We start from the raw sequence: 17,055 nt of genomic DNA on the forward strand, positions 1-17,055 counted from the left end.
ATTTATGGTGGAAAATAATTATAAAAATAGCTGGCGATTCTGTCTATTTGTCGGTACTCGTAAGTGCTTCACTGAGGGCAACACGGACAGGGACAGGTGAATGTGACAGGTCTAAAAACAGAAGTCTATTATCCAAATAATATTAAAAAAATTATAAAAATACTATATATTTTAATTTATTTATAAAATTAATATAAAATTATAAAATATTATTTAAAATAATATTTTTTTGATAGAAAATATCATTTGAAATGATGATTCTTCGTTTCACATCACCCCTCTTTATCCCCCATGAACCATCCCCCATCCCACATGGACCTCCCCCATCTCCTCGACATGGGCTTCCAAATGCTCAAAAATATTAGTGCAAATGGTGTTTTTGAAGACGTCATTTCAAATGACATTTTTAAATCAACCACAGCTTAAAAATAAATAAATAAATAATATAAAAAAAACCATCCCATCAGAATACATAGGAAAAAAAATTAAATTTAAAAATTTAAAAAAATTAAAAAAAATAGATAGAAAATAGAAAAAAAACCATCCCGTTAGGATACACAGAAAAAATAAAAAAATTAAAAAAAAAAAAAGGAGAGAAGCGCCATGTGAAATGGCATTTTTGAAAGCGCCATTCACAATGACATTTTTAAAAATATAATTTCCACCTCCATTTTTCTTGTATATATAAAAAAATTATACGAAAAAAAATCATTCCTTTTCCTCCTCTCTGACAGCAACTTCCCCCTCTCCGGCGACTTCCTTCTCTCCGACGATGACTGATCTCTCCTCCTCCGTGCCGATAAACTCTTCTTCCCCTTCTTCTCTCTTCCTCCTCTTCTCTCCCTCTGCCACTGCCGGCGGCAGCCACTCCGAATCCCCACCCCCCGCAGCCACCCCACCCCCTCAGCCCAGGCAGCTCCAACCCCCCTTTGGCCCAGGGTGGCAGCCACACCCGCCCCCCTTTGGCTCGACGACAGCCCCGCCCTCAACGGTGACTGTCGTCCCCACCACCTCCCCTCACCCCCCCGATAGGTAGCCCGGCAGTGGCTCGATGATAGCCCTGTCCCTCGGCAGCAGCCGCACTCCCTCCCCACCCAACCTCCCCTCACCCCCATTGGCGATAATGGGCTGGCAGCAGCTTCGCCCCTTGGCGGTGACCGCCACCCCTCCCCTCCTACCTCCCCTCACTCCCTCTGGCCAGTGATAGCCCCGCCCCCGGCACCTGCCCCCTCCCCCACCCGCCTCCCTCACCCCCTGGTAGCGGTAGCGGCTACTCCCTTGACCCCTCACCCCTTGCCCCCCTCATCCCCTCTAACGGTCCCTCTCCCATCATGGGACCCCTCCCTTTCCACCCCTCGTGCATCCGTCTAGAGCCTTCAACCAACCCCCTGTCCCACCACTACCATATTTTTTTATTTTTTATTTTTTTTATCTGATTAATATTGTTGATTAATATTATTGATTAATTTAAAAATTTTAAATATTCTACGGCATCCAGCATTCATAGACCCGTCAGTTGAGCAATGTAGAATATTCTACGATATTCGTAGATAGAAAATATATGATTAAATTATAAAAAACTTTTTGATTGAGGTTAGATCGAAATTACCACATAAGTTCAAACGTACACCTACATGTCTAACATCTATGAAAAATCTACACGTTAATCCCCTAAGATGGAGATTAAATTATAAGTTTTTTGTAAATATATATTTTTTAAAATACTGGACTTAAGTATAATCTCTACCTAAACTCAAGAAAGATTTTTGTAATTTAATTATATATTTTTATACGGATGCCGTAAAATATATATATTGATCAATTGATTGTCTAGTTTAGATAGTTTGAGAATTATATTTAATTTTATAAGTAATTATAGTAATCAAATGATATACAGAGGGTTCGAAAGAAATTTCGGACAGTATTTTTCTTTAGTTCTCGTACATTTTCAGCCGTGTAGGGAGAACTAAGAAAAAATGCTGTCGAAATTTTTTCTGTCCCTATTGCGTATCGTTTGATTACTGTGATTAACTTATAAAATTGATACAATTTCTGAATGGGATAGGACCTATCTTTGCCTATTAGCTGATGATAGGATACATATTTATCATGTAAGTCATTTAAAATGATAAAATAATTATTAATATGAAATTTTTGATTTTAATATTATCATAGATTTTTGTGAGAAAATGGACACTCCTCGGGTTCATCTACTATTATATTATAATGGCATAATACAGAATGATGAAGCTGGCGTGCAGTACAGTCACCCTACAAATCGGATGATTAGGGTATCTTCATCATTATCATGTCAAGAATTATTGGATCATTTATACAGTAATATTTCTGTAGACAAAGAAAAATATGAACTCAAATTGAAATGAAGATCTCCTAATCTGTTGGGGCAGTTAATGCAAAGCGAGTATATCCTAGTACCAATTGATGACGATGAAGATGTCCAAGAAATGCTGATATTTTTTTTGAAATATTCAGAATATCGATTTTTAGAATTATATATTGAAAAAAAAAATATACTGAGTTTTGGGTACTATAGTCGGCTTTTAACCCAAGACGGCAATATTTCTGGACCTTCCTCTCCTTTAGTAACTCCGATGGTGCAAACGGATAGTGTTGAGGCCATGTTTGCAGAACAACATTCCATTACTGCTGGTCCTAGTTGTCCAATTATTCAAAATTCTATGGTGACTTCTCTTGTGATATCTTCTGCTATGGTGACTTCTCCTATAGTGGAAGTAGTAGTAAGTGCAGGATACGAAACTCATATAGGGCATGATGATTGGGTAGGTAGTAGAATAAATTCTAATAATCTAAGTTTTGAGTCAGATAAAAGTGAGGATGAAGACTATTGGATGGATGAGGACAGTAGCGGTGATGATGATGAAGATGAAGATGGTGATGAAGATGATATCAATGTGAGAGAACCTCAATCTCATTTGCACGAATCTCTATAATTTTTTAATAATATAAATTTAGATGATGGTGGTTGTGTTAGTGCTGGTCGAAAATTGAATTCTGACTATCAATTTTGAGACTCCTCGATAACTGAATTTTCGAAAGGTTTAATGTTTGAGAGTAAAGATTATCTAAAGAGAGCTATTGATCTCTATCACATTATAAAGCATCGGACATACAATGTGGTGCAGTCACATTCAAAGTTGTGGTGCATATAATGTGTATCATCAGGTAACGTACAAAATTATAAATGGAGGCTTCGTACTGCATTGTTAAAAAAGCATGGATATTTTCAAATGATAAAATATGAGAGTCCTCAGACTTATTTGTTTACAGGGTTGAGTCGAGACCACAAACATATCAGTGGAAGGATGATTGGCACACTAATCCAACATATTATTGAGAAGGATCCCAATGTTAGAGTTGAAGCTATTGTGACAACCGTTAATGATCAATTTCAGTACACAATATCTTACAGAAAAGCATAGTATGGAAAGCAAAAGGCATTGATTGATATTTATAGAGAATGAGAGCCATCTTATGCAAAATTATCTTATTATATGGCTACACTCCAATATGCAAACTCCGGTACTGTTGTTTCATTAGATTTTTTTCAAACTGCAAATTTTAATGTTCGAATTTTAAATTATATTTTTTGGGCCTTCAAACCATCCATCCAGGGTTTTAGGCACTGCCGTCCTATAATCAGCATTGATGGCATGCACTTGTATGGAAAGTTTAAAAGTAAGATGTTAATTGCAACAGAAATTGATGTAGAGAATGGAATTTTTCTTTAGTATATGCAATTATGGATGACGAGACGACTACCAGTTGAAGTTGGTTTCTTTTTCAGCTTAGAACACATGTCGTCAAAGGCAGAAATGAAGTATGCTTAATTTCTAACAGGCATCTAGGTATATTAAATGCCATTGCAGATGAATCTATTGGATGGAGTCTACCACATGTCTATCACCGATACTGCTTACGACATATCTACAGTAATTTTAACACTCATTTTAAAAATATACAGCTTAAAAGAGCAGTATGGCAAGCAGGAAGCACTCATTAAGTTCGCAAGTTCAATTTTATCATGGGTAGGATCAGAATAGTGAACGAAGAAGCTTGAAGTTGGTTATCTGAGTTAGAAAAAGAGAAGTGGACATTGGCACATGATGATGGTCTGCACTATAGTGTGTTAACTATAAATTTGTCGAAAATTTTAACAGTATTTTACGAGAAGCTAGGAATGTATCAATTACAGCTTATGTTCAAATGATATTTTACTGTCTTGTGAAATACTTTAATACGAGACATGCCCAAGTCTTAAAATATGTACAGGAGAATCCAAATAACCTTTTTACTCCTGATGTTGCTATTAAGATTGCTGAAGATCAAGTTAAAGCTAATCAGTATCGAGTAACGACGTTCAACCTTCAAAGAGGCATATATGAAGTGCTGACGAGGAGAGCAACTGCAGAGTTATGAGGTGGAGAAAATTTATATACTGTTACTTTAAGTGAATGAAAATATTTTTGTGAAAAATGGAGTATGTACAAATATCCATGTTCACACGTTTTAGTTGTATGCCAAGAAATTGCTGTATATTTTAGTGAATTTATGAATGATGCATATACAATTACAACATATATGAATGCTTGAAGTGGCGAGTTTAATCCATTACCACATGAAGATTATTGGATGCATACAGGTATATTCAAATGTATTTCTGATCATCATTATTTGAAATCCAAGCAGAAAGGCAGATCAAAGTCAACAAGATTGTAAAGTAAGATGGATGATAGGCAAATAAGAAGTAAGAATCATTGTGGTATTTGTAAGGAACAAGGTCACGATCACCACCGCTGTCCTAGGATACTTCAACATACTTCAACTTCAAGCAGTGGAAGAAATTAAAGGCTGCGAAAATATATTTTCAATATTATTTTATATTTTTTTGTGGAATTGTATTTTAAATATTGTTTTACATCCAGAAATATATTATGTGACAATGTTGTGCTACCAGACATTTACTAGTAATGAAATAGTCACATCATCATTTTCATACATTAAAAATTATATTTCTTATGCTCTAATATACTTGGGATATATATCATTATTTTAGATATATTAGCGTGTTATGGCATACGATCCACAACATTCAGGCCCTCGAGATAGGAGTATTCTTATATTGCAGGAGCACCATCGATCATAGACTATTTTAAATGACGGTGTAAGTATTCCATACCTACTCTTACATATTTATATTTTTTATAAAAAAATATTGTTAAAGTCCTATATATCATCTAATTATTGTTTCTTATTTCAAGAGCTCAGACACTTTCGACTATGATGATCCGATGCTGACTTTTGGAGGACAGAGCACATTCCAGCTAGAGTGCTAGATTATTTACGACATCTGAGATTCTATGGAGTGTATCGGATTGGTCACATACATATGGATGTTGGTCTTATTACTGCCTTGCTTGAGAGATGGTGTCCAAAGATACATACATTTCATCTTTCATTCGGCGAGACGACCATTACATTACAGGATGTCAGCATCCTTACTGAACTATCAGTTGATGGCGATCCACTTATCGGAGTTGATCCCATGCTTACTGGAGAAGGAGATGGAGAAGGAGAGGAGATGGTTAGGGATTCTGGTCAAGAAAAGGAGATGGAGAAGGAGAGGAGATGGTTGTGAAGATGAGCTAGGGATTTTGAAGGAGATGGAGAGAAGAAGATGGAAGGAGGTTGATGGAAGGAGGTTTTGTTGCAGAGCTAAGGATGGAAGGAAAGCAGAGAGCTAAGGATGAAAGGAGTGTTCCATTTAGAAATATATAAAGGTCGAAGATTGGAGCAACCCAATGTAGGCGCCTACATTTGGATTGTAGGTGCCTACAATCTAATTATCCATATTTAATTAAAAAAATTAAAAAAAAATAGGCGCCTACATCTGGATTGTAGGCGCCTACAATCCAGATGTAGGCTACATTTGATCAACATCTAATTTTTTTTAAATGAAATATCATTATTTATATTTAATTAAAAAAGTAAAAAAAAATTAGGCACCTAACTTGGATTGTAGGCACCTACAATCCAAAAATCCTAAATTTTTTATTTTTTTTAAATAAAATATTATTATTCATATTTAATTAAAATAAATTTAAAAAAATAGGTGGATTGTAGGCGCCTACAATCCAGATGTAGGCGCCTACATCCCTACAATCCAAAAATCCTAACTTTTTTATTTTTTAAATAAAATACTATTATTCATATTTAATTAAAATAAATTAAAAAAATAGGTGGATTGTAGGTGCCTACAATCCAGATGTAGGTGCCTACATCTGGATTGTAGGCACTTACAATCCAGAAACACCTAATTTTTTTATTTTTTTTAATAAAATATTATTTTTATATTTAATTAAAAAATTAAAAAAAAATTAGGTGCCTAACCTGTATTGTAGGCACCTACAATCTAGATGTAGATGCCTACATCTACCTACAATCCAGAAACACTTAATTTTTTTATTTTTTTAAATAAAATATTATTTTTTATATTTAATTAAAAAAATTAAAAAAAATAAGTGCCTGGATTGTAGGTGCCTACAATCTAGAAATATCTAATTTTTTTTATTTTTTAAATAAAATATCATTATTTCATATTTAATTAAAAAAATTAAAAAAAAATAGGCACTTAACCTGGATTGTAGGCGCCTATAGTCCAAAAATATCTAATTTTTTATTTTTTTAAATAAAATATTATTTTTTATATTTAATTAAAAAAAATTAAGCATCCGGATTGTAGGTGCCTACAATCCAAAAACATCTAATTTTTTTATTTTTTAAATAAAATATCATTATTTCATATTTAATTAAAAAAATTTAAAAAAAATTAGGTGCCTAACCTGGATTGTAGGCGCGCCTACAATCCAGATGTAGGCGCCTACATCTGGATTGTAGGCGCCTATAATCCAGAAAACACCTATTTTTTTAAATAAAATATTATTTTTTATATTTAATTAAAAAAATTAAAAAAAATATATGTCTGGATTGTAGGCGCCTACAATCCAGAATACCTAATTTTTTTATTTTTTAAATAAAATATCATTATTCTATATTTAATTAAAAAAATAAAAAAAAATAGACATCTAACTTGAATTGTAGGCATCTACAATCCAGAAACACCTAATTTTTTATTTTTAATAAAATATTATTATCCATATTTAATTAAAAAAAATTAAAAAAAAATTAGACGCCTAGGCACCTACAATCCAAATATAGGTGCCTACATTTGGATTGTAGGCATCTACAATCCAGAAACATCTATTTTTTTTATTTTTTTAAATAAAATATCATTATCTATATTTAATTAAAAAAATTAAAAAAATAAATAGATGTTTAGGCGCCTACATCCAATGCCTACATCTGCTTAGTCGGGATTTTTGTTAAAATTGGATTGTAGGCACCTACAATCCTTGGGAGGTGCCTACAATCAGATGTAGAGACCTACATCTGGTTAATCCTGTTGGATCACGGGTGGCTCACTGGGTCACGGATCGATCAGATCACAAAAATTTTAGGTCGAGTCACAGTATCCGGATGCTTTAGGTCAGGTCACACGATGCTTTAGGTCAGGTCAGGTCATATTGAACTTTAGGTCAAATTAGATTACAGTGTTCTGTCCACATTAGTGCACATCACAAGATTGGTTGGACGTTAACGACCTCCAGTTTAGGGTTTAAGGTTTAAGATTTAGGATTTGGGTTTAGGGTTTTGGGTTTAAGGTTTAGGGTTTAGGGTTTAAGGTTTACTGGTCAGCATCCATACACATCCATGATGATGATGATGGCTTGGAGATCAACCATGACCTACGATGAGAGCTGGGAGGATCCTATCGGCTCGGATCGAAAGATGATCGGAGGATGAGAGTTGGGAAGATCTGAATCCTACTGGAGGACAATCGGATTCGAAGATAAGAGTTAGGAAGATCTGGATCCTACTGGAGGACGATCGGATTTGATAAGAGTTGGGAGGATCGGATCCGACCGGAGGATAAGAGCTGGGAGGATCCGAAGATGATCGGATCGGAGGATGAGAGCTGGAAAGATCGATCAACTAGATTCGGTCGGTTGGGAGGATCCAGATCCATCAGATGAGAGCTGGTAGGATCCGACTGGAGGATGATCGGATCCGACTGGAGGATAAGAGCTGGGAGGATTTGACCGTTCCGAGTGGAGGATAAGAGCTGGAGGATCTGATCAAAGGATAACCGAGGATGATAAGAGCTGGGAGGATCCGGATCCGATCAGAAGGTGAGAGCTAGCAGAATCAGATTGGAGGACGATCGGTTCCGATCGGAGGTGAATTATTTTCATAATTTATTTTAAATTTATTTTCATAAATTATTTTAAAATTAATAATAAATCAGTAAAAAATTAAATTTAACAGGATGGTGATAGATTATTTTTTTTAAATTAATTTAAAAATATTATTTCAAATGGCGCTTTCGATTTTTTCTACTAAGATGACGTGTACCGAAGTGCCATGGAGGTGGGGACGTATAGTGAAAAAATGTCATTTCAAATGATATTTTTTATCCAATAAACGTCATTCAAAATGGTGTTTTGTGATTTTGCATTATCTCTGTCAATAAGTTAAAAGATGTATTATTTTTATAAAATTTTTTTAATATTATTTGGATAAAGAAATGTGAAAACAGAGTCCCCTTGGTACGCGGCAATTACCGGTGGAAGATGAGGCCTGTTCTGCGATCACGACCGTCCATCCATAAGTTTCAAGATCCTCTGTGATCGCATAGACAGCACGCCACAAGGCGGGGTAGGCCTCATGAGACGTGGTATGACTCAGAGATGAAAATTATATGATTCCACCCATTGCTGTATAAGTGTGGACCAATTCGGCCCCTAACAGGCTTCACATGCTCGCTGGCAGTGCGAGCCAGGTTCAACGACGTGAGTGGAAATCTACGGTTACACGTCCTTTCCGTTTACATCAGGTGGTGTTGGACTGGTGCTGGTCCACATGAGCACTTCGTTCCACAACCTACTGATCAATCTGTCTTGGATGATGGCATTCTGGATCGGCGAACGAATGCATTGATTTGACCGTGATGCTTTCTTCTTAAAAGTTGATTGGTTTCTCGTCCGAGCGTGTGCATGCAATGCAAGTGATGCACGTTTAAAAAAAGGACAATGATAATGGATTGCATGCTTTATATGGAGGTCATAGTATGGTCAATGGCTCAAAGTAAAGCCACACAATTCGTTGTCTCCTTGCCACCTTGACAATGCCACTAGTTATCCAAGTAAACGGACATTCCGGTCACTAGTTAGAGCTCTTTTTCAAAATAATAATAAAAAAAAATAATTACATAAATAATTCAAAATTTAATTTTTTTATCAAAATAATGTAAAAGGGGAAAACGTCATTTTGAATGACATTTTCTCCCTGCCACGTCACCCTTTTTTTTCACGATGGCATCGTCTGAAAAAGAATAAAATAAAAATAAAACACCATTTAAAATGACGTTTTTAAAAATACCATTCAAAATAGCGTTTTCTATTTTTTCCACTAAAAAAAAGAAAAAAATGGGAAAGAATAGAAAAAATTAATTTTTAAAATTTTAAATTAATAAATAAATTAAAATTTTAATTTTGATTGAAATTTAAAATATAAAAATTTGAATTTGTAATTCAAATAAAAAAATAATTTTAGATATTTTTTTTCAAATTTTTTTTAAAAAATGTCTAAAAAAAATATTAAGAAATTAAAAAATTAAAAATATCATAAAAAAAAGAAAGAAATAAGAAAGAAATAAAAATTTTAAATCTACTTGAAAAACATCATTTCAAATGCTTGTCAAAAAAATTTTTTAAAAAAATTTAAAAAATAAAAAGTACCATTAAAAAATAAAAATTTTTAAAAAATTGAAAAGAAATAAGAATTATAATTTAAAATTTAAAAGAAATAAAATTTTTAAGATTAATTGAAATAAAAATATTATTTCAAATTACTTTCTCAAATTAAAATTAATTTATTTAAAAAATATTCAAAAAAAATAAAAAAAATAGCCTAAAAAAATTTCATAAAAATAGAAAGAAACGTAAAAAAATAGAAGAATTATATAATTATAAATTTGAATTAAAAAAAAAATTAATTTGAATTAAATTTTGATAAAAAAATAAATACATAAAAAAGTGAAAAAATGAGGAAAAATGTGGAAAAAAATTTATAAATTGAACTTAAAAAAAAAAATTAACTTTAATTTAAATAAAAAATATCATTTCAAATTACGTTGTCCATTTCAAATTATTTTTTAAAAAAATTATCTCAAGAAAAGAAAAAAATATTGTAAAAAAATAAAAAATACTCTAAAAAAGAAAAAAAGAAAAAAAATAGAATTGAAAAAATAAAAATTATAATTCTAATTGAAAAATAAAATTTTTAATTTTTAATTTTAAAAAATAAAAATTATAATTATAATTAAAATAAAAAATATCATTTTAAATAATTAAATTAATTTAAATATAATTATTTAAAAAATATTTTAAGTAAAGGTAAAGAATACGTAATAGAATGCTAAAAAAATAAAAATGGAAGAAAACTGAAATTATAATTTCAAATGATAAAAATTTTAAAATAAATTTTAAAAAAAAATATCATAAAAAATTAAATAAAAAAATGGTAATAAAATAGAAATTATAATTATAAATTAAAAAAAAATTAATTTTAATTTAAATTAAAAAATTATCATTCAAATTATTATCCTCATTATTTAATTAAATTTATTTATTAATTTATCATAAAAAATAAATTAAAAAATTAAAAAAATTTAAAAAAAAAGAGAAAACGCCAAAGAGAATGGCATTTTCTCCTCACCCCTTCTTCTCTCCTTCTTCCTTCTCCCTCTTCTCCTTCTCCTTCTCCCTTCTCCCTTCTCCCTCTTCTCCGACGTCTCTCCGGCGGCACGACGCACGGTGAGCTGCATCCTCTCTCTCTTCCTCTCTCTCCCCCCCTCTTCCCCTCTCTCTTTTCCCATTTCTCTCATGCCGGTGGCAGGCCGCGCGTGCCGGCGGCGGGCCGCGTGCCCCGACGACGGGCCGCACACCCCGACAGTAAGTCCCGCGCCCCGACGGCGGGCCCCGACCCCCTCCTTTCCCTCTTCCTCTCTCTCTCTCTTCCTCTCTCTCCCTTTTCCTTGGCCGCCGGCCACAGACGGCCACAAACATCATCAGATAATGTTCAGCATTGTAAATGGAGGCTTCGTGCTGCATTGTTGAAAAAATATGGATATTTTCAAATCACAAAATATGAGGGTCCTCACACTTGTTTGTTTACGGGATTGAGTCGAGACCACAAACATGTCAGTGAAAGGATGATTAGCACATTAGTCCGACATATTGTTGAGAAAGATCCCGGTGTTAAAGTTGAAGCTATTGTGGCAGCCGTTAATGATCAATTTCAATATACAGTATCATACAGGAAAGCATGGTGTGGAAAGTAGAAGGCATTGGTTGATATTTATGAAGAATGGGAGCCGTCTTATGCTAAATTATCTTATTATATGGCTGCACTTCAACATGCAAATCCCGGTACAGTTGTTTCATGAAATTTTTTTCAAGCTGTGAATTCCAATGTTCGAGTTTTAAATTATATTTTCTGGGCTTTCAAACCATCTATCCAGAGTTTTACGCACTGCCGTCCTGTAATCAGCATTGATGGCACGCACTTGTATGAAAAATTTAAAGGTAAGATGTTAATTGCAACAGGCATTGATGCAGAGAATGGGATATTTCCATTAGCATATGTAATTGTCGATGAGGAGACGACTGCAAGTTGGAGTTGGTTTCTTTTCCAGCTCAGAACACATATCGTTAAAGATAGAAATGGAATATGCTTAATTTCTTACAAGCATCCAGGTATATTAAATGCCATCGCAGATGAGTCTATTGGATGGAGTCCACCACGTGCCTATCACCGATACTGTTTAAGATATATCTGCAGTAATTTCAATACACATTTTAAAAATGTGCAGCTGAAAAGAGCAGTATGGCAAGCAAGAAGCGCTCATCAAGTTCGCAAATTCAACTTTATCATGGATAGGATCAGAACAGTGAATGAAAAGGCTTGGAGCTGGTTGTCCGAGATAGAAAAGGAGAAGTGGACATTGGCACATGATGATGGCCTGCGCTATGGTGTCTTAACTACAAATTTGTCGGAGATTTTTTACAGTATTTTACGAGGAGCTAGAAATGTGCCAATTACAGCTTGTGTTCAAATGACATTTTATCGTCTTATCAAATATTTCAATACGAGGCATGCCCAAGCCTTGAAATATGTAGAGGAGAATCCAAATAATCTTTTTACTCCTCATGTTGCAATTAAGATTGCTGAAGATCAAGTTAAAGCTAACCAGCATCGAGTAACAGCATTCAACCTTCAAAGAGGTATATATGAAGTGCTTACAAGGAGAGCAAGCGGAGGGTTACGAGGTGGAAAAAATTCCTATACTGTTACTTTAGCTGAAAGAAAATGTTCTTGTGGAAAGTGGAGCATGTACAAATATCCATGTTCACATGTTTTAGCTGTGTGTCAAGAAATTGCTGTACATTTTAGTGGTTTTGTGGATGATGCATATACAATTACAGCATATATGAATGCTTGGAGCGGTGATTTTAATCCATTACCACATGAAGATTATTGGATGCATACACGTATGTTCAAATGTATTCCTGATCATCATCGTTTGAGACCCAAATAGAAAGGTAGACCAAAGTCAACGAGACTACGAAATGAGATGGATGATAAGCAAATAAGAAGTAAGAACCACTGTGGCATTTGTAGGGAACAGGATCATGACCGCCGTCGCTGTCCTAGGATACTTCAACATACTTCAACTTCAAGCAGTGGAAGAAATTAAAAGCTTCGAAAATTTATTTTTATCATTATTTTATGTATTTCTGTGAGATTATATTTGAATTTACGTGTTTAATATCTTGAGATGAACTAAATTTTGTGTTTAAGTTGTATTGTGTGACAATATTGTGTTAAAAAAAAAATTTAAATATATTATCTTATTTTTTAATACATCTGTGATAATATTGCTTGAGACAGCGTATTATGGCTTACGATCCGCGGTATCCCGATCCTCAAGACAGCAGTATTCTTACATTGCAGGAGCACCATCGATCACAGACTATTTTAGATGGCGGCGTAAGCATTACAATCTTATTTACTATTTAAATTTTAATTTTAAAAGTTATGTACATTATCTAATTATTATATTTTATTGCAGGAGCCCAGACACCTTCGTCTACGACGATCCGATGCTGATTTCTAGAGGACATCCCACATAGAGTGTTAGATTATTTACGATATCTGGGATTTTATGGAGTATATCGGATTGATCGTATACAGATGGACGTTGGTCTTATTACTGCTTTGCTTGAGAGATGGCGTCCAGATACACACACATTTCATCTTCCATTTGGTGAGGTGACCATCACTTTACAGGATATCAGCATCCTTACTGGACTACCAGTTGATGGAGATCCAATTACCGGAGTTGATCCCACACTTACCATTCCGGAGTGGCAGGCTTTGTGCTTGCGATTGCTAGGATTTGAGTCCGACGCATATTTTTTCGATCATTCACGACTCAGGATTGAGTGTTTGGATGATCGTTATCGATATTTTCATATTGCGGATGATGCACCAGAAGAGATGGTGCAGTAGTATGTTAGGGGTCAGGTGCTGCGGTTGTTAGGTGGTGTCCTGTTACCCGATACTTCATCGAATAAAATGAAGTTGATATTTTTGCCATTATTAGAGGATTTAGACTTCGCTCGTCGACTCAGTTGGAGCAGTGCAGTACTAGCTTGCCTATACAGAGCTGTGTCGGGGTTCTTATGCTGATTAGAGCGAGATTGATGGTTATCTTGTATTATTATAGGTATGTGAATTAAAAATTTTTATTTTTAATATTTAATTATATTTTAAATTGGATATATAATTTATTTAATTTTTGAAATTTGTAGATTTGGGTATGGGAGCGTATGCCGACTATCAGTCCATTACGACGACAATTGCTCGAGATGCCATCAGAGCAGTAGGATCCTGATGTTCCATTTAGACTAGACAGACCATTGGGATACAGGTATCAAAATATTATTTTTTTTATTTCAAATTTACTATTTTAAATTTATTTAATATTAATACATTGTGAAACAGATGGAACGTTGCATTCAACGTTCATCACGTATCGACGAGAGTGGCACAGTTTATAGGTGCCAGTTGGATACATTAGTTGATACATCTAGACGGATAAATTTTAAATTTTTTATAAATATCATTTTACAGTATTCATAATCTATAAAAATTTTAGCTTACTAATTTTTTTTTATTTTAACTATATCAGTTTTTGTGGGAGCCATATACAGATGGGATATTGGCTATACTGCCGCAGATGTGTACAGTTGGACACGACATATGAACTGCTAGGGTGCCACTTATTTATTTTGATGTGGTAGAGTGGCATCTTTCCGATTGTGTCCTGCGATAGTTTGGTCAGACTCAGGGCATCCCAGAGCAGTTTGATACCAGCCAGGGACTTCATCGTATTGATCAACGAGGGAGAGCTCATATTGACTGGCGTATCAGACATGCAGAGTACATCGATATTTGGGATGCACGTCGAGATCACATTGTTCATGGTGATCCTATTTTGAGAGGCCGTTCATATACCGATGACTACATGACTTGATTTTTTAGCATTACGGTGCGAGTCATTGGACAGTCTCAGTATGCAGTTTCTGGATACGAGGGCGAGAGTTCTAATGTACATTTTTTGGTAAGATTACGAAAATTACTTTATGTTATTTGTGTTATATTTTTGTTTTATATTTTACACTATACTGACTGTTTTATTTTTATTTTGTAGACTGATTCTATGTCGGATCTCGTGTTGGACTCTCGTCGTGCTTTATCTACGACTGATGAGGACGAGCGGATTCGAATACTGCGGGAGATAAAGAGAACAAGTTTCGGAATATTGATGGCGATTGGTGTTGATCCATATACCTGTGCACCTTCGTATGGAGCAGCTCCGATGTCAGATATGAGTTACACGCCGTCACCATATGTTTCATATATGCCATCACCGCATGTTCCGCAGATGTCATCATTTGATGCTGCACAGATGCCACCGCCTTTTGATCCACAGATGGCAGCGCCTTCATCTTCCTACATCCCCCAGATGTCATCACCGGGTACCAGTTGGCCACATGAGTATGATACTTTCTTTTCAGGTCCATCTGTATATTCAGATGAGAGAGTTGAACGGGTCTCTCAGTCCGTAGATGATCCGACAGTATTAGTTATTTCTGAGCAGCATGATCAGCAGATCTCCTCCACTGATATAGGAGAGGAGCCATCACAGCAGGAGCAGCCGACGAGGACCTTCCTGAGAAGGTCCAAGCGACCACGGGCACCGCGACATCCTTGTGGGACTTAGTCTTTGTTATATTTGTATTTAGTATTTTTTATATTTTTATTGTACTATTTTTTTGTACATTTGACATTTTTATTCTATTTAATAATATTAAATATTGATATTATTTTATATTATTTAATTTCAAGTGATCGAATATTATGATTTGTGCATATGAATACACATACTCGAACGTATCTCAGAATATTAGGAGAGAAAAAGTTATGCTGAAAGGACTATAAAAATTATAACGTAAATAATAATATATCGAATGTTGCTCTTTGAATTAATTTTGATGGTTACAAAGCATTTGAGGGGATTACTAATGATTTTGGTTTGAAAAAAGATTTATTGTATTTCAGGGGTAAAATTATAATTTTATCAGATCTGATTCAGAAGTCTGAAGAGCAAGAACAAAAGATGTGTAATCTATTGGAGGTAATTTCAATATTTTTGGAAGTGTATTTTGTAAGAAAAATAAGTTTATATTTTTGAGTCGACCCCATGAATCGACTCATGGCTAAAAAGGCTGAATGGCACGTAAAATTTTTGGCTGGCACACTCTGTGAGTCGACCCTTTGACTTTCTTTCTGATAATTTTTATTTTTTAAATTTATTTTTTTTTGATATTTTTTTTTAAATTTTAATTTTAAATGAGAAAAGTAAGTTGAAATGATTTTTTTTATTTCATTTAAAATTAATTTTTTTTTTAAATTCAAAATTATTCTTTATATTTTTTTACCAACCTTCTGACGCCGGTGGCCAACGAAAAAGAGGGAGAGAGAGAGGAAGAGGGAGAGAGAGGAGGCAGCTCACCACCGTGCTGTCGTGCCGTCGGAGAGACGCTGGAGAAGAGGGAGAAGAGGGAGAAGGGAGAAGGGAGAAGGAGAGAAGAAGGGGGGAAAGGAGAAAACGCCATTCCCTTCGGCGTTTTCTATTTTTTTTCTCTTTTCCTTTTTTTTAGTTTTTTTAAATTTTTTTCATAATTTATTTAATTATTTATTTATGATTTTTTTAATAAATAAATTTAATTAAAATTTATTTATTAAATTTTTTAATGAGGATAGTAATTTGAATGATAATTTTTAATTTAAATTAAAGTTAATTTTTTTTAATTTATAATTATAATTTTTATTTTATTACCATTTTTTCTCTTTTATTTACTTCTTTTATGATATTTTTTTTAATTTAATTTATAATTTTTATAATTTGAAATTATAATTTTAGTTTTCTTCCATTTTTATCTTTTTGACATTCTATTACGTATTTTTTTTCTTTATTTAAAATATTTTTTAAATAATTATATTTAAATTAATTTAGTTATTTAAAATATTATTTTTTATTTTAATTACAATTATAATTTTTATTTCTTAAAATTGAAAATTATAAATTTTATTTTTCAATTAGAATTATAATGGCACTTTTTATTTTTTAAAAATTTTTTTAATGGCACTTTTTATTTTTAAAAATTTTTTTTAGATATTTTTTTTAAAAAATAATTCGATAAAAAAAATCATCTAAAATTATTTTTTTATTTGAATTACAAATTCAAATTTTTATATTTTAAATTT

This window comes from Elaeis guineensis, chromosome 10 (genome assembly GCF_000442705.2).
Source record: "Elaeis guineensis isolate ETL-2024a chromosome 10, EG11, whole genome shotgun sequence".
Classification (NCBI taxonomy): domain Eukaryota; kingdom Viridiplantae; phylum Streptophyta; class Magnoliopsida; order Arecales; family Arecaceae; genus Elaeis; species Elaeis guineensis.